Source organism: Conger conger, chromosome 11 (genome assembly GCF_963514075.1).
Source record: "Conger conger chromosome 11, fConCon1.1, whole genome shotgun sequence".
In the NCBI taxonomy this organism is placed as follows: Eukaryota; Metazoa; Chordata; class Actinopteri; order Anguilliformes; family Congridae; genus Conger; species Conger conger.
In genome coordinates this window covers 7776492-7796361 of record NC_083770.1, presented here as the reverse complement: position 1 = coordinate 7796361, position 19870 = coordinate 7776492, and the positions used below count along the sequence as shown (strand labels likewise).

General features: G+C 44.1%; 1 protein-coding gene across 1 annotated transcript in view; it reads left to right on the top strand.

Annotated features, from left to right (window-relative positions):
* Positions 1-19870, top strand: part of ccser1 (coiled-coil serine-rich protein 1) — a 138669-nt gene that overhangs the window by 14912 nt on the left and 103887 nt on the right. The gene's annotated exons all lie outside the window — the stretch shown is intronic.

Genomic DNA, 19870 nt, shown 5'->3' with positions numbered 1-19870 from the left:
AAATGTCACGTCAAAATGCGCTTTGAGCAAATCCAAAGTCGCTCCTTCGAGCATGAGAAGGCGTACATGCGTACGTAACATTACCACGCTAAATATTTGCACATTTATCTAGTGCTCTGTTGTGTATCGCTGCCGTGTGAAGGCTTCTGTGTTTTACGGCTTGTTGACGAGGCCAGACACTTCTAATGAGCTATTCTGTGCCAGATGGTAAACTCTGTTTTTGGCTCCCTTGAACTAGAATTGCCTTCAATTACCAGTCGTGATTTTTACATCCGTGTTCTTTTTAAAACTTTCTGCACATACACTCAGCGAGCACTTTATTCAGTGTTTATTAGACTTCTTTATTAGACTTAAGTCTTCTGCTGCTGTAGCCTATCCACTGAGAGGTTTCACGGGTTGTGTGTTCAGAGATGCTGTTCTGCATGCCACTGTTGTAACGCGTGGCTATTTGCTTCCTGTTAGCTACGTTCAGTCTGGCCCTTCTCCTCTGCAGACTGTTGTGCGTTAAAATCCCAGGAGGTCAGCAGTATCGGAGATACTCAAACCACCCTGTCTGTCACCAACAATCATTCCACAGTCAAAGTCACTAAGATCACATTTTTCCCCATTCTGACATTTGGTCTGAAGCAGTTGAACCTCTTGACCACGTCTGCATGCTTTTATGAATTTAGTTGCTGCCACGTGATTGCCTAAATACATTAGCAAGCTGGTGTACAAGCCTACTTAATAAAGTGTTCACTGAGTGTATTTCTAATCTTACGCCTGAAATCATGATCCTCGAGGGTTGAGAACTGCTGGTTTTCCACCTTCCCTTTACCTGGGAGTCAGGTGAGAAGACAGGCTGGCCAATCAGTAGCACTAATTGGTCGGTTAACTACCCAGGAGAAAAGAAAACCAGGGCTGGACTTGGATGCGAGGGCCAGATTTGATAATCCCTGCCTTTAAATCAGGGGTGCACAACTCCGGTCCTCGAGGGCCGGTCTGCGTACTGGTTTTTGCTCCAACCAATTGCCTTGTTTTTCATTTGCTGACAGCTCTATGAATTACCCTGGTTCAAGCCTGTACTTGAGCACAGTAAAATCATTAGGATACACTTGCAGTCTGCAGCTGTAGCCGGTACTCATACACATGTCAGATAAGATATGATTGAGTCAATGAAATAATTAAGACCAGAAGTTGGCACAAAATCCTGAAACGGATTGGCCCTTGCTGCGCACCCCTGCTTTAAATGAAGAAAAACGAGGGACACAGACGTTGACAGGGGACATATGTGACGGGGGGGGGTAATGTAGTGAGGAACGGGGCCCCAAACCTCCCCGACACGCCGATCCGGGGCAGATGGTCACAATTAGGGAGGCGATGCGCGGGGCATATTATATCATCCAAATATTGTTCATTATCGGGGGCGCTAGGAGACCACGGCTATGCATCAAACGCTGGGGCTGTCGCACAGCCAGGCTCCGAGTTTGTACAACAAACGAGACGTCAGGAGAGAAGGGCGTTAATCAAGTCTCGTTGTTTTCTGTCATCTCCCGCGGGCGCCGAGGTCCTCCGTCATACGGAATGTATTTATTTATTTATTAACCTTTACTTTACCAGGAAACCCCATTGAGATGGACATGAGAGGGAGCTGGCGTGTATACCGAGTAAACAAACGTAGTTACGAATGAACGGAAGCAAATAAACTGACTCGACGAACGGGCCGAGAAGCCTCCTGAACGGAAAGGTCCGGAATGACGAGTGGCGAGTGGCAGACACGACCTGTTCTGCGGCTTTTTGTTTACTGTACGCCCAGGCACGTACACAGATCTGGCCCTGGGGGGGGTAGGCACGTACACTGATCTGGCCCTGGGGGGGTAGGCATGGACACAGATCGGGCCCTGGGGGGGTTGAGCCCCTGGCCTTTCGCCCTCAGAGTCGAAAAGGGCCATTTTTTGGCTGCTGTTAATTGTACTTTTTTTTGCTTTCTTTGTTATTGATATTCTATCACATAAAAAGAGGGAAATGTATAGTAGTATCCACAAAGAATGTACCATATCAATTTAAAAAGTACTCTGCTCTCCAACTGACCCCCCCCCCCCTTTACAAATGGTTTTGTCTCAATCAATCAATCAACGTCGCATCTTCCGACATTCCGAATACAACAAAAAGCACCGCATCCCCAGCCCCAGTTCGGTTACAGTGAGCGATAGCACTCAGGTGGCACTGTTTTAATTATGAAATCACGATTAAACAACACTTAAATCAAGTGTTGTTTAATTGTTTCAAACAATCAATCAATCAAATTTGATTGGGAAATAAGAAGCACCGTAAACACTGCTAGAGGCGAATGCACCTGTCTCCAATGAAAAGCAGAATACCTCTCACCACCCCAACCCTGGATCAGTTCTTCAGCCATATGCATACATATAAGAGTGTGTTTTAGTTGTGTGTGTGTTTGTGTGCGTTTGTGTGCGTTTGTGTGTGTGTGTATGTTTTTGAATATAATACTGTGGTTTCTTTTCCTCTGCGTGATGCTCAAAAACATGTTGCTAAAATCAAACTAGTTCAGTACTTGTACCGTACGTCTCATTTATAAAATATATGCAGTGTAACAAAATGATACAGAACATGAAAACAGAAGGCAGTTTTGAAACCCCTAAATTCAGGGGGCTTATGTATCAAGCATGTCAGAGTAGGACTGCTGATCTAGAATCTTAGCATTACATTACATTACATTATTGGCATTTGGCAGACGCTCTTATCCAGAGCGACGTACAGTTGATTAGACTAAGCAGGAGACAATCCTCCCCTGGAGCAATGCAGGGTTAAGGGCCTTGCTCAAGGGCCCAACGGCTGTGCGGATCTTATTGTGGCTACACCGGGGATTAGAACCACCGACCTTGCGTGTCCCAGTCATTTACCTTAACCACTACGCTACAGGCCGCCCCTACAGCATTACTTATCACGAAAGGTAAAACAGGTCCCAGGTCAGCGCGACTCTATGTTGACATTTTGGTCCAGGTCTAGGCTTTTAGTCTGTGTTTGGGATAAACATGGCAGTCATTAATTTTGATCATCTGCTCTGCTGGCTGCAGCCCCGGCCAGCAGCTCCCTCCTCTCACGGATCAGGCCAGCTAGTGTAAATGCCATTAAATTGCATCCTTCCTAACTTTCTTTCTCAAAGAAACCACTGATGTGACTGAATTGGCCGAAACAGCCGAACACTGGCTGACCGCATTGCTTACACTGACTGACTTGCATTCCTGCATCAAATCTGTGGTTTCTTCATGGAGTAATGTGTTTCAGTGGAATTTAAACAGGTCCCATGTTATGAACATAGTGTGTGATTATTGAAGGTGGTGGTGTGGTGGCATCAGGGTGGGAATAGTCGGTGGGGTGAGTGGCCTTTTTTTTTTTTTGAGCCCCTGCCCTGCAAAATGTCTGTGTACTGCCCTGTTTACACCAACGAAACAGACTCCGGGTCCAAAGTCTAACTCCGAAACTGGCGCCCTCCCCCAATGCTTTCTGTGGTTTGCTAATGGCGTGGGAGCCCTCTTTCGCTCCGGCTGTAACCGGCCCGGCCTTCTGCAGGCCTGTGAACCGCAGAGCTTCGGCTTCAGACGGTTTCAGTTCCCCCAGAGCCTGGCCTCGGCACAGACAGCAGGCCTCAGCGCCCGATTGGCCGCGTGACGGAAGGAGCAGCCCGAGCCGTGCTCTCATTTGTCCCGGCGCGGGGAGACTTCGTCGAAGACTTTGTCCGTCCGGCCGAGATCTCGCCAGGGTCACGGTCCCGTGCTGCTCTTTTGAACGAGTCGCGTCTGTGAAAGAAAATCGATAACCTGGAAACCAACTACAAAAAAAAAACAGGAATCAGTTGTCAGCATGTGAGAATGCTTTGTTTGTCCTGGAAGAGAAAGTGAAATAATTGGTGTACGACAGAGGAGGGAAGTACCCTTTGTGTGGAAAACAAGTCTGGACTTGCCTTGGAGTACCAGTATTGACCACTAGAGGTGGTCAGCAATCACTAAACTCAGCATGTGTCTGTTGCTCGGAACCTGACAGAAGCCACAAGCAACATGGATGAACCACATCCTAACTGCCATGGCTTCCAAACCTGCCATAGTCTCTCTATGTATCTAACAGGACCTGGCAATACCAGAGTGTCTGCTGGTCTTTTTTCAGCCATTTTTATAAACTATTTTACATTTCTTATCCTATGAAATAGCCAGAAGACTTGGGTCATAGACGTAATTGATTTGGATTCAAATACTTTTCTGTGCTCAATTTGATTTTGCCAACCAAGAGGACCAGGAGGTGGGGCTTGCACTTTCTGAGAGTATTTCAAAGGTTCCAATATACCAGCCAAGCGCAGGAAAGCATAGAATAGTATTTGAATCCAAAACAATTACGTATTTGACCCAGGTCTGATGGCCAGTTCTGTTTTGTCTTTTGGATGGTGAAGACAAGGCCTCCTCTAATGTATGAGCTGCTTCTCAGGCTTCAATCTACTGCTCCATTGCCTGACTGAGGGTCTCTGTGTAGCTGTTCTTCTGTGGGTCTCTGTGTAGCTGTTCTTCTGTGGGTCTCTGTGTAGCTGTTCTTCTGAGGGTCTCTGTGTAGTTGTTCTGTTGAGGGTCTCTGTAGTTGTTCTGTTGAGGGTGTCTCTAGCTGTTCTGCTGAGGGTCTCTGCTAGCTGTTCTGTTGAGGGTCTCTGTAGCTGTTCTGCTGAGGGTCTCTGTAGCTGTTCTGCTGAGGGTCTCTGTAGCTGTTCTGCTGAGGGTCTCTGTAGCTGTTCTGCTGAGGGTCTCTGTAGCTGTTCTGCTGAGGGTCTCTGCTAGCTGTTCTGTTGAGGGTCTCTGTAGCTGTTCTGCTGAGGGTCTCTGTAGCTGTTCTGCTGAGGGTCTCTGTAGCTGTTCTGCTGAGGGTCTCTGTAGCTGTTCTGCTGAGGGTCTCTGTAGCTGTTCTGCTGAGGGTCTCTGTAGCTGTTCTGCTGAGGGTCTCTGTAGCTGTTCTGCTGAGGGTCTCTGTAGCTGTTCTGCTGAGGGTCTCTGTAGCTGTTCTGCTGAGGGTCTCTGTGCTGTTCTGCTGAGGGTCTCTGTAGCTGTTCTGCTGAGGGTCTCTGTGCTGTAGTGGATGGGCAGCAGGAACCATCTCCCGGAGGAACTAATTGCACTTGTGTATTAATTCATTGTGTAATTATTTTAGTATTCCGGATATTCTAGCTGCCAGCTGTTGTATGCTAGTTGATGTACTCTTCAAGGGTTTTATCTAAGTATATGTTTTTATCTATGCGATCACTCTAGGACTTGGAATTGTACTTTCCTCTAGGGTCTTCAACGCACTTGTCCCTGGTTCTGATTTGCACTTAATTGTACGTCGCTCTGGATAAGAGTGTCTGCTAAATGACTGTAATGTAATGTAATGAGCTCCATCATATCGGTTCCCTCCGAGTTGGAGACAGATGGGGAGGCACAGCCAGCTGAAAATCTCCCTTCCTGGTCAATTTTGGGTCACCCTGCGGGACTCCAGTCCCAAGCACCGGGACCATCAGAAGGTGATCTGTGACCACCGGGTGATAGGCTACAGCTTGGCATCGGAGACCAGTGCTTTACCTGGGTGACCAAGAAATTACAGTACTGTGCACCTGTATAACATTATGTACAGATAAGATTCTTTCAAAAATAATTCAATGAAAGGTCCTAAATAAACGTACTATACATTTTACATTACATTTTAGTCATTTGGCAGAATAGTTAAAAACTGAATCAAATCAATATTTTTTGTGACCACCCTTCGGCGTTAAAACTGCATCACTTCTCTGAGATAGCTAACGCTGTCCTGCAGTTCTATAAGACAATCAGCAGGGAGGTTGTTCCAAGCATGTTGGAGAACTTGCCACAGTTCTTCTGCAGACTTTGGTTGGCTCCTTGCTTCTGATCTCAGACAGCCTTGATCAAGTTTTTATGTAAAACGTAGTCAATTGCTTACAGTAATATGTAACTTTTTCAATGAAATACAAAAATGTCTCTAAAATTAAATCTTTTGGAAAATGAATATTTGGAAATCTCAAATGTGTTCTTTTATACTAACACACACAAAAAAATAAACATATGTATAATAAAGTCTAGGGTGCCTAAGATTTCTGAACAGTACTGTATATCCACACATTCTGTCTCAGCACTGAACTGGCACTTGAAGTCAGTCTTTAGATCGGACCTTAAAGTGAGCTGACTTTGTGGAAATGGCTAAATGACATGTAAATGGTAAATGGTCTGCATTTATAGCGCCCAAAGCACTGCAAAATTGATGGTTCTTATTCACCCATTCACGCACACTTATATACCGATGGCAATGGGCTGCGATGCAAGGCACCTACCAACTCATGCTGGAATCGAACCGGCAACCCTCTGACTGCCAGACGACTGCTCTGACCGCCTGAGCCAATGTCGCCCCATGACCTTCATGTGTAGAATCAGGTGTTGTTGTGCTGGGTTAAAACAAAAATCTGCACCCAGACCAGCTATTTTCAGATAGGAGATGGAGACCCCTGTTCTAGATGGACCCCAGTCAGACGAGATACACAGAAACAAGACAGAGACCTAAAAAATGAATTAAGATTGAAATGAAAGGCGCGCCTCGGAACTGTTCTGCGAAGCTTTTTAAATGTAAATATTTAAACTTTTCATGTTCGGGTTGAAAAAGTGCAAAAATGTAGGGCACGAATCCTGGAAGCTTCACAAAGTATTTTACTTGGGGAACATTCGGTAATGTTGATTTTGCCATCATGATGTGTGCCATGGTGTGTAACTAACACAGAAGGAATATGCTAATATATTTCCAATAATAACTGTCTGTTTCTTTCAATTTGCTAAAAGGTACTGAGAACAGAGTGCATTTCCCAGACACAAATTATTGAAAATGTGGGTACTGTAATTACCTGTCATTGGGTAGAAATAGCATTTTACATGCTACAAGTCACTGCGCTGTTCCATGAAATAGGCTTACCTTTTCAATCTCAGTTCAGCTGCCGAGATTGAAAAGGGTCCGTACTAAGAGATATTGAATTATGACAAAAATGTATGAGCGATTTTTCGTACGGAGGCGCCTGGGAAAAACGGCTGAAGGGAGCCAATCTTTAAGTGATGTGATGAGGGCAGTCACTCGTATGTTTTCACTAGTCACAACAGACCATTACAGCGAGAGATAAAGTATATCGTAACTCGACATGGGCTTGTGTTATTGGCAGATGTAGTTGAAAGATATTTCATAGCTGCCCCTTTTATTCCTTATAAAGGACTAAAAATGTGAAGGATACACTAGTGCGGGCAGACACTCGCCTTTTGGTCTGTCAAACACGAGGAGAGGCTGGAGTCTCCCACTGGTTCCTCCTGTCTTCCCCCATCATCTCTGCGCTTGTCACAGCCGCGTAGCTTCCCATGAAGTCAGTCCCTACTGCAGTTTGGCAAATTGTACACTACTATTGAACGTGAACGTGGATATCCAATGTACAGAATGTACATTTCAAATCTCCCTGCTGTAAAATGCCTGCTATGCCAGCTTTAAATTTGAGATAGTCAAGCTGGTCATAAGTTGGTCTAGCTGGGTATGAGCTGGTTAACCAGCATGGTCAAGCTGGTCATAAGTTGGTCTAGCTGGGTATGAGCTGGTTAACCAGCATGGTCAAGCTGGTCATAAGTTGGTCTAGCTGGGTATGAGCTGGTTAACCAGCATGGTCAAGCTGGTCATAAAGCTGGTCTAGCTGGGTATGAGCTGGTTAACCAGCATGGTCAAGCTGGTCATGAAGCTGGTCTAGCTGGGTATGAGCTGTGCTTCAATCAGCCAGTGCTGGTAGCTGTCGGTTTAAAAACATAGGTTGAGCTGGTCAAACCATGTGAAGCTGGGAGCTGGTCTGAACTGGTGAACCAGCTAAACCATGTCGAGCTGGGAGCTGGTCTGAACTGGTCAACCAGCTAAACCATGTCGAGCTGGGAGCTTGTCTGAACTGGTCAACTAGCTACCAGCTGTTTCAAAACCGAGCTTGAGGTGTTTTTTTCAGCAGGGCTGGTTTTTTCTCCCCTTAAGGCCAACCATGCAGCATCTGCTCTCATTCTTGCCAAAACCAAGGACCATAAAAGCTGCTAATTCTATTTCACTGTGAATCGCACTGTAAAGTTTCTAAGGTAGCTACTGTTTGCATTATGGTGGCATTGAATTTGGCATTCTAATGAATACACCGTTATCTATTCTTTTAATTTTTAAGTCAGTTAAAGCCGCGCTGTTGTCTACCTTTTTTTATTCCTTTGGCATCAAATGTGTGCAGTCGAATGAGATGTTTATGATGCGTATGGAATTGCATATGCAGCTTAACTTGGGTGTGTACTTTGGTCCTTTGTAAGAGGTTCTGGAGATTAACCGTCTTATTTGAATGCAATTTCAGTGCACAGTCCTTGAAGGTATGTGCTAGAGATGTTATATAAAGCTAACCGTTTGCATTTACTCATGTTTGGCTGACTTATCAATTTCCGTGTGCTGGTTGCGTTGTTGCTTTTTCTGTGATTGCCCAGGTAAATCACTTGCAGCTGCTGGTTGGACGTGAGTGACACTTTCAGATGATTATAGATTAATGGAGACCGCGGTTAGTAACTGATGCCGATCCAAATGTACTGTACCAAAGCATCTCTGCTTTCTTCACACCTGCATGTTTTGCATTCCTCTGACCTGAACGGGAAAAATAGATCTCCTCAAATGTTGCGTAGTTATTTTCTGTTTGATATGCGATACCGTTATGCGTCTGACCTACAAGCACGCCTCGCTTCCCTTTTAAGCTACATTTAAATGCGGCTTTCTTGTTGAAATTTTGTAAATACTGACCTGCCAATGTAACACGTTAAACAAGAAAGAATTGTGAAGAAACAGGACCTCACTCTTATCTCTCAAGCAGAGGAAATTGTACAAAAATGGCTCTTAATTAAAGCCAGCAGGGATCTTACATAATTTTGTAGAGAGCACAGCTGCAGTCGAGGAGATTGAATCGATTTGCATATTTCCTAGTGTTTGTTCTGGTTTTCAAAGGCAGGCAAAACAGTGGCGTTGTCTTGTCGCTCATAGGTTATGTTACCAACTGCTGCTACTTGCATGAAAAGGATAACATGAATAAAAGTTTTTTAGCCTTTTTAGTCTTGATCAAACCCGGTGAACCGTTCACTTATGGGATAAGGTGTAGGCGATTACATTTAGAGCCGATACGATTGTTGAAAATGGCTGTTGTGAGGTGCTGAATGGAATATTTCAAACATTATGTCGTCTTTCGCTGTTAAAAATATAGGGCTCTACAATGCTCCCATGTTAGGAGCATTTATTCCCGTGTAAACAGCGAAACTAATTCTGGAGCACATGTACTAATTGGAATAGATTACCGTGATCCTATATTTCTCAACTTAAGAGTACATGTGCTCCTTGGAAAAAAATGTTACTTTTGAGCCCTGAAATACATTTATACTGTCAACATAACTCCCGCCCGCAACAAAGAGGCTGTTTAGTGAATGCCATGGTTATATAGGCCATATTACACCCATATAGGTACAAGTATCAGAGGCCCATAACCTCAATGATAATGTTTGTCCATCACAACCGTTTAGTGAGGTAATTACCATGATTTCTCAACTTACCAAAAGTTAAGGACAAATGTTTTTTAAATCTGGACCATAGCTTTGAAATGCAGTAACACATTCTGAAAATGGGCCAATGTTCATGGAACTGGTTCTCTTATCTTTTATACAGTACATACCAATCATTACCAGAATAAAATAAGAAACACGGCGTGTTTTTAATTTTCATCTTCCAACTTGTGTTATATTGCACTTGATATAAACTGGACATGACAAGGCATTATAGCACATGACTTGATTTATAAGAACTGGATTCCTGCGAGATTGAAACAATTAAATTGGACATTTAATTGATCTTAGTGTTATTGAATGTCATGTCTAATAAGCCTGGGACTGTGGTCCTAGCCAGAGGCCAGACATGGAGAGGAAGATTAGATTGGTATGAGTAACAGGATTATTGAAAGTGTAATTCAATAAGAAATGTTGTTAAGCTGTTGTACATTAAACAGGGTGGACAAAGGAGAGGAAAAGAGGAAAATCAAAGTAGAAGTCGGTTGTTCTTTGGACAGCAGGACATGCACGCAAGATGGGATGGGACTGCTGAAATCGTCAATGTGTGTTCTTCTCTGAGCGTGTGAAAAAGTTTCATGTTTTGTCATAACTACAGTGAGACAAAGAGAGCAAATGCCTTCCACTCGAGATGTTTGATGATTCATTTTCCGTGTAGCGAGGATTGAATTGTGCCGAATCGGTCTTTGTGGATGCGCAAATCCCGGGCGAAAATGTGGACAAAAATCCTACCCTTTATGAATGTTTATGGTGTGGAGTATTGTCAGTGGAGCGCTTTAAAATTCACATTGAAATTCATAGTGCTGTAGAAACTGGTTGTATTGGCGACCTCAGAATTACATTACATTATATTACAGGCATTTGGGAGATGCTCTTATCCAGAGCAACAAACCGGTACAACAAAGTTCATACCCATAACCAGGGACAAGTGTGCTGATGGACCCTAGAGGGAAGTACAGTTCCAAGTTCGAGGAATGACTGCTAAGATAAGAATCTTGGACTGCAATGGTTTTCCGTTAATAGAATTTCATTCCCAGGGAACACAGACCATGGGCTAGCTATCCTACATCAACAGGCTAAGCTGAAACATAAACGCTTCTGGATAACGAATATCGAGAGGCAGCTGATGACGCTTCCTGGATGTGTCCTCAACCGTAGGATTCTGCTTCTTGTGGAATGTCGAACCCCTTTTGATCTCTCCAATTGGGCGGTCTGAAGACTGCAGGGAACAGCAAGCCATGAGAAACAGCAGGTGCCGTTTCCTTGTATAATCGATGTTTTCAAAGATTAACATGGTCGTGTTAGTTATATATGAAGTTTAGATGCATAAAAGATAAGCTTGCATTCCACTGCGACTAAAATTCTGGAAAGTTCCACTGAAAAAAGAGATGGAGCCGAGTATATAAATATATATATTATTTTATTCCAGCGTAATGTGAAAAAGTTGAAAAAGTGCCCAACAGCAAGCCATATCTGGGCTCCTGGCAGCCCAGCAGCGTAACTACCTTTCATGTTATGAGAAGTGACAGCGGCAGTGATGTCTGGGAGAGGAGTATTCTTTCGCCATTACAGTGAAATTGACCAGCCCAGCTCTGTGCAGGATCTCTTCCCAAACCTGAAAATAAGGCATGCAAATAATAAAAGGGTCAGAATTTCGAGGGTAAGAATACGGCAGTCTCTGTGCTCTGCCTAAAAGAGGTTTTTTTGTCTGGTTCAAACAGGTTCTTTAGCGGGACAGCTATGAACCGTCTAAGTCAGGCTTCCTAGACTTTCCTCAACTCCTGTTCTCAAGTTCTTCTGCCTCTGCCCTTTCTGAATATCCCCACGTTTATCACGTCGGGTGGCTTCCTCTGTGGTGAGTTTCTGGGATCTGGTTGATGGGAACACTGTAGCATCAGACCAGTGTGATGTTCCTTGTGCTAACTCACCCTTCTCTTAAGCCCCTGGACTGCATTGCTGACGTCTCTGAGCCCAACTTGCTCACCGTCGCTGCGAGCTCACCCTTTCAGGACAGCATCCGCATTGGCAGAGACACAGATGCTGGGTTTGCCAGAGGCAGTTTCCCACCTAATTGAAACGAAACGGGAGGAATAGCATCAGAGGAGAAGGTAGACGCGGTGGCAGACCTGGGTCAAAATACGCAATTGTTTTTGGATCTTAATACTTCTCGGTCCTTGATTGATCTTGCCTGGTGCAATTGAGCCAACCAGTGGCACTTTTTTGAGTATTTCATAGGTTCCAATACACCAGATGACGCGTTTGCCCCAGGTCTGTTAGGTGGTTTGTGGCTTTTGTTTGGGGTAGCAGTGTAGCGTTTAGGGAATTGGGCATGCATCTCTGAGGTTGTAGATTTGAATCCTGCAGGTAATTAATCCTGACCTGAAGTGCTTCTGTAAACCTCCAGCTGTTTCTGTGGAAGTTTAATATGAGTATATGCTTTTTTTCTTATTATATAACATTATGAAAAGAGAAAGAAGAAGAGGACAAAACACTGTCCTTTAGATGAACTATGGCGTGAGTATGTGGCTAAAGACTAAGTGTGTATACGTTGTTTTTTGCTGATAAGCAGAACCTCTGTGGTTCACCCACCTGCGCTAACCGCATATGGCCCTTTGGACTGTCTGTAACACTCTAGTTTTCTTCTACCTCGACTGATATGCAGAAGAGTTTGTATCTTCCTTCTCCGCCCAGTGGCGTTTTGTACTCCCGAGTGTAAGAGACCTCTCCGTGCTGCATGGATAATGGAGCCTTAAAGGCCTAAACAAACAGTGGCCGCAACATCCAGTGCGCTCCAGAATTATTGGCACCCTTAATAACACTGGAGAAAAAAGGCTGCATATAATAAACAACATTGATGATGATCTATATTTTATGTTCACACATACAGGAAATCTGCTCTCATGTTCCAATGTTTTTTATTTAGTAATCTCATTTTTTATGAGAAACACAGGTGCCAAAATTGGCAGCCTTGACAATTTTTGTATATAAAATCAAACAAAGTGAAATTGGCAATACAATTCTACTTCAATTTTGTTAACCTCAGTCTAAAGGAACTATATTGTGTCATTCCATCACTTCCTGTTTCACTAGAGCATAAAAAAATGAGGTAACAAGCATGCAAAATCTCTTTGTCAGCCATCAGCATGGGACAAGCCAAAGCACTGTCAATTTAGGCTTGGGCTGGTTCTAAGTTAATATAAGTTTGTTAGTGTCTGTGACTTTGGCTGAGCCTACTGTCCATGGCTTCGACTGGGCCAAAGTTAAGGCTAGAACTAGGCATTGCGGTTCTTCAGTTTAACGGTTGCTTAGCCGTCCTCAAAGACGGCAACAGAAGCAAAGCACCCACATTTGTAAATTAAATCAACATAGACAATGAGAGCCCATTATACCAAGACCACACTTCATCCGAAAGTTCCGAATTCCACCGTTTACCTGCTCATTGCTCAGATTAACTTTATTTTGAGAGGGCAAGCGTATCTTATTTTGAGCACCCCCTCAGTCTGGAAGAGAGCCGAAGTGCCTCTGTCGTTTTTACTCCTCGGTCTTCCAGTCCAGTTTCTATCAGACACCAAGTTGGAGGACGACACTTTGCACAGCTGCCTGCTAAAAATCTCTCCCTCCGGTGATGCTGTGACCAATCACGTGCCACCCTGAGGGGCTGTCTAGCTGATGTCGCCGGTGGCACGGTCCTGATTTCAGACCAGTCTGTCTCGTTGAAGTGGTGTCAATTATGACCAGTCACCCAGCAGTCTGGTGTTTCGACTTCTATGGTCGCTCTGACCCATTAAGGACTCATTTTATGGCCTATATAAAGGTTTCAATATTCACACTCTTCGCTAATACACAGAGACAATCATTTTTGCCCATTTTTTTGTTAAACGCAATATTACTGAACAGCAGGCAAGTGCTGTAGTTAGCCTGTGATGCTGTTCTTCAGAATTATGTTCTATACCTGGTGAGGATAACTGGTAAAACTGCTACGATTAAATGTGCTTGATTTAAATGTAATTAGTGCACCTGCACTTTCCGCATTTGCACGTACTGCTTAATTGAGCTGCATATTATGTCTGGCTGACGGTAGAAATCATGACAAATTTCTCTTACAGATTTCATTATCCACTAAATATCAATTAAATCCATGAACCAGACATTAAGTTCTTGCACTTACTCAGAACGATTGTACAACCACGGAATACATATTACACGTGGCATTAACCATTACAGTATAATCTCTCTCATATATCTCTCCATATATATAGAGTGGGGGGGGAGAAAGAGAAGGGAAACATAATTCAAACTATGGGCACTCCAATGTGAAGTCACTTAACCCTGTATTTTGGTGCTTACAGGTCAGTATGGTCTGTATATAAAATAGCACAGTCTTGCCGTGTCTGATAATCTACAGGAAGTGTACAACGGCACTGTTCACTTCCAGTAGAAAGTCCTGCGCTTAAGCTAGTGGCCTAGTGACAGGGTATTCAGCTGCCGACTGTAGACTTGCAGAGCCGCTGGCTTGTATCTGGGGAGATGAATTTGGGTCCCTACATGAAAAAGAAATGGCTCAATTTTTTTTCTCACTCTCACTCACTTTCTTTAGCATTTCTCTCAGGGCATCCTGAAAAACAGAAACACATTCTCCTGGTTAAATACAGGATTAAAATGAATCATTAAATGAAGAAATAAATACAAGCCCAGTTGTTAGAATTGACATCCGGGCCTTGTTTCACGAAGCAGGATTACAGAGTTAGCTGGATAACAGCACTGAGTAAAACCTGGAACCCTCCCAAATCTGGAACATGGACTGAAGTTACAAAGAGCCGTTATTGGGTTTTTCACTGTGCAGTTGCATGTCTGAGAGCTGTAATGAAAATGCAGATAACGTTATGATGCTCATCAAACCATTGGTAAAATCCTGTAATCTTTCGGAAATTAGATACTGTAATCTGCCTGTCCAGTGTGTATTCCTGTGTGTGTGTGTGTGTGTGTGTGTGTGTGCATTCATGTGTGCCTGTGTGTGTGTGTCTGTGTGTGTTCCTGTGTTCGTGTGTGTGGCCTGTGTATGTGTGTGTATGCGTGTTCCTGTGTTCGTGTGTGTGGCCTGTGTGTGTGTGTGTGTGTGTGTGTGTGTGTGCGTGCATGTGGCCTGTGTGTGTGTGTGTGTGTGTGTGTGTGTGCATTCATGTGTGCCTGTGTGTGTGTGTGTTCCTGTGTTTGTGTGTGTGCGTGCATGTGGCCTGTGTGTGTGTGTGTGTGTGTGTGTGTGTGCATTCATGTGTGCCTGTGTGTGTGTGTGTGTTCCTGTGTTTGTGTGTGTGGCCTGTGTGTGGCCTGTGTGCGTGTGCGTGTGTGTGTGCGTATTTGTGTGTGTGTGTGTGCGTGTGCGTGTGTGTGGCCTGTGTGTGTGTGTGTGCGTGTGCGTGTGCGTGTGCGTGTGTGTGTGTGCGTGTGTGCGTGCGTGCATGTGTGCGTGTGTGTGTGTGTGTGCATTCATGTGTGCCTGTGTGTGTGTGTGTTCCTGTGTTTGTGTGTGTGGCCTGTGTGCGTGCGTGTGTGTGTGTGCGTGTGCGTGCGTGTGTGTGTGTGTGCGTGTGTGTGCGTGCATGCATGTGGCCTGTGTGTGTGCGTGTGTGTGTGCGTGTGTGTGTGCATGTGCGTGTGTGTGTGTGCATGTGGCCTGTGTGTGTGCGTGTGTGTGTGCGTGTGCGTGTGTGTGTGTGCGTGCGTGCGTGCGTGCGTGTGTGTGTGTTTGTGTGTGTGTGCATGCGTGCACTCTCCGCTATGAGCTAAGTCCAAGATAATGAGCAGAGTAAATTATTGATGAGAGAGAGCTGATGTTCATGCCAGAACACAGGAGAGTTTAATTACACGGCCGGCAGCGGGAATACAGGAATGCCACAAAGTGTTCCAACCGACACAAGGTTTGCTTCTCTTTTCCACCGTTAACAAAGTACATGCACACTGCTCTGCCCTGGGGATGAGACATCTGGCCCTCCGAGACTCCTGTCCCAGCCTACTGCTGCCAGAACAGTAGAACATCATCCGTGGTGTGTTTTAGATACACAAGCACACAACAGCATTGTGTTCTGAGAGACTTACAAATGTACTGCAAACAACAAGATCACAATACCTATATGCACGTTTGTTGGTCTGCAGCATTGCCGGAACATCCAAATCATTTCACTAGCCTGCTGACTACAATTTATATCCTGTGCAGTCACTAAACTAGAAGAGTCCAGGCAAAGAGCCTGACTTATTAATCACATGCTAAACCTTTTAGCGCATGCGGAACTAATAACACGACCAATGGTTGGTGCAAAACAAATACCATGTCCACCCTGGTATAAAATCCAGCTATGACCAGTTTGAAATGACTAGCTGTTTGAAAGCATAGCTTGAGCTGGTCAAACCATGTTGAGTATGGTGCTGGTCTGAAGTGTTCAAACAGCTACCAACCTGTTTTATAACTAGCTTCAGCTGTTCTTTCTCAGCAGGGTAGCGTGTGCTAAAAGGTTTTCCACATGTAAAAGGTGGATTCGAGCCCTTGCGTCCTGTGCAGTCATTGTAGAGTTCATTCATGTCCAGGCCAGACCAGGCAAACAGCAGGTCCCCGGTCGACCGCGTGATCCTGCGGTCGCTCTGGTTGAGTCGGCGGTCAGCACCGGTGCAGACAGGTTTCTGTTACTGACCGCGGGACGTCTCTCCACATGAACCCCGGCCTCAGGTTTTCATGTCACGGTTTGAGGCCCTGTACATGTAGTGTACATGAACCATGAACCCATGAAGGCAATGGGGAACGTTACTTAACGTAACACGGACTGTCCGAAGAGCTTTAATGTACGGTGGAACTCATTTAAGATTAAGGACAGGGTTGTTTCGGAATGCAGAAACGCAGTCTACATGCAAGTCACCGTAGTCATGTTGGGAAAGTATCATAGACTATAAAAACAATATGGGCAATGTGACTGTGATGTCATCCGCTGACTTTCTGTGGCCTTGTGAACAGCATTTTGAAGCCACGGAAGTGCACTTGTGGGCGGCCATGTTAGATCAAAGGTTAGATCGTCAACAGTATCTGGAGAACTTCAGCAGAACTCAAACACTAATATGGTCATGAAGTCCGTGTGATTGACAGTCCAGAGCCTTTATGAAGTGCGTGAGATACGTCCCCCCCCCAAAGTGACACGCAGTACCTAGGCAGTGACGCAAACTGGCCCTGAATGCACCGAAATATATCTTGTCTGGTTGAATTCATTATCCACTTATTGCATAAAGTATAATCCCGGGCTACACTATATAAAAATTTCACCGTCCTCATATATATCTAGTTACCAGTATACAGGAATATGATGATAAGGTGATAAAAAGTAGAATAATAGCCATATCTGCAGAAAGTGTTGAATAATCTTGCACAGTTCCTCCTTTATTTACAATGCAATTTTCCGAGTTTTGCTGAAGTTTCCCAGATACTGTTGATGATGTAATGTCTGCCACTGTAAAATGGGGATTGTGTATTAAATTTTATCTGTTTTTCACCCAGACCTCCTACGCAGTCGCAGTTTTTACTGCGGTGTTTCTGAACTACTAGCTCTCAAAGGAAAAACCGGTGACCGCCAGCATCGTACCCGCCAACAGAGGTCTATAGTACAACCGTGGTTTCAAACGTCCATTTCACCTACTTCTTTGGTAACGGGTTGAATTTCGGTGGAGCGCTATGCAACTCTGCCGGAAATATTGAAATGGGGCCAAAAACTCTCCCATGCAGTAAGTAACTTCCGCAGAGTATTATGAAAACTGTGGGTGCGATTAGAGCAATGGCCTATGGATGGTATTTGGATCACGCATTCTCATTTCATCACCCGAACAGCTCATGCATTGTTTTGGCTGGGAGGAAGGAATATTTATACAGAAATACCAGGAGACAAATAAAGACTGTTTTCATTTCTAACACGGAGCTGGATGGTTTAAAGTAGAGAGGCAGAAGTAGAGATTACTTGTTTAGCCTTACAGGTAGGTTGGAGCTATGGGGAAAATGAGTTGCTTTGCTGTACAGTTTTGCTGTCTTAAGCAGAGTCGACTGTGAAAATGGGTTCATTTTGCATTACAATTTACTCTTTTTAAGCAACGAGTCAGTTGGGAAAATAGGATGGCTCAGATTAGAATGCCAGTCCAGGCTCAGTTGGATCACAGGAAGAGCGATTTTGTTCTACCACAGTTATGCTCTTTCGTTGTTGCCAGGGACGTATCACTTATTTTATCTTTCTAATTTTTTTAATTGCTGTCTTCAGCTTGCCGAACATCAACCGTCTGCTTCTACTTCTAAATATTTCCAACTACCCTTTTTTCATAAACATGAGCATTCCCGTTGTCTTTCTCTCTGCTTAGATAATATATGCCCTCTTAAGTGTGATGTTCTCTTCATCTTCCCATGATGTACTCTTAACCGGAGAGTTAAGGACTGCTCTCAGGCAAGGCATTTGTAAATGCATGCGGCGATCGATGGAATGGCAGCAATAACTTTGAATCAGCTCGAAATTTCAAGCTCCGGCGTTATCGAGAAACGGCACCCTGGTGCATTCCTTCAGCGTCGCTCTGGTCCCGATCCAGTCCCTTCACCTCGCAGGCTGTGATTTACATCTATTTCAATGCGTTAAGCAGAATAACTGTACAGCCTCCTCACTACTTCTGCTTAGGAGGAAAAAAATCTCCCACTGCAAGGAATCCTTCTTATCAGAAAAATACCGTTAATCAATGGCTGGTTCAATGAAGACAGTTATGATTTGTTTCCCGCCCCCTGTTTTAAAGGATATTTATAACCCGGTGGTTGACAGCTGTTGCGAGGGACATGGGGAAAAAGTGACAGACGTGAATGCCAGTGGTTTGTACTAAGTCCCTATGTTCTGTAAAGTACAGTTACTCTCACTGCAAATAACAGCTGCCTCTGATTGCTAAATGTTAACCCAGGGACCGACGCCTGATAGTATTATTCTAAAAAGCGAATACACCGTATATTTTGTTCGCTGGATACTATCCCCTGTGTCTGTAGCTGGAAGACAAACAAAGCGAATTAGCCAGACATAGCCACACACAAGGTACGGCTGAACAATTAATAATTACTAACCGTGAATTTGATGCTAAATGAATGACGACATGATTTCCCCTACTGTCACGTCCTCTCTCACAGCTTCCTGTGTCGGATATAATGATCATGTGAGAAAAGTTTCAAGTCATGCACACGTTTGCATATAGCGCGTGCAGCCTACGCATACATTGGACGAGGATTCCCCGATTTAATATGCTTTTGGGATTTGGAAGCACAAATCTCTCTTGTTCATGGATTGTATTCTACATAACTACCACTAGATGGAAGCAGAAATACACGGGGAAGATCAGAAACCAAATCTTCCCGTCTGTACAGAGCTATGGTACAGAGCCGTCGATTACACCTGCATTTTCATGTTGGGAAAACATACTTCGTGCCTAGCCAAGGCCACCGCATTTATACTCCGAGACGGTTTTTTGTCTTTTTGACGGTTGGACAACGGTTCCTGTCAGCACCGTTCTGTTGCTCATCAATGGCGCAACACAAAACACATCTGGGAGACCATTAAATGTATTGTTATACTCAATGGAACTGTGAGCATAATATGCTGTTATATGCTCAGCTGTTATTTTCTATGCCCATTCTGTTCTCTATACTGTAGTCGTGTAAACAATGCAGTTTTTTCTCCATTTTGAATGGTAATGGAAAGGAAACAAACTACAGGTTTGTGGAACGGCAAACCTTTAGAATTTACAGTGAAAATATTTTAGGAATGCACATTTTATTTTGGGATGTAGTCTCTTAACACATTTCAGAAGTCAGAGCCTCCTTCCCACACAATAATTAAAATAATTTGTGTGAGCAGTGAAATGCACTCCATTGACTTTTCAGATGGTGCTGCTCTTGCATGTATTTTCCTATTCAGCGCAGTAAACTCGAATATCAGATTGCGTACTGTAAGCTGTGCTTTTATTATCATGAATATATTGTGCTCTAATGTGTTTTTGAGTACAGTAATACAGTATGTGCGATAATGTTTGTTTTCAGCCAACTGTGTTCTCATATTGTTTGCTTATACACAGTTTAGATTTTCCTGTGGTTTTTTCTTTTCATAGTGTGAAGGGCTAACCCTTTCAGTGCCAAGCCCAATTTGAAGTGGTTCCACCCAAAC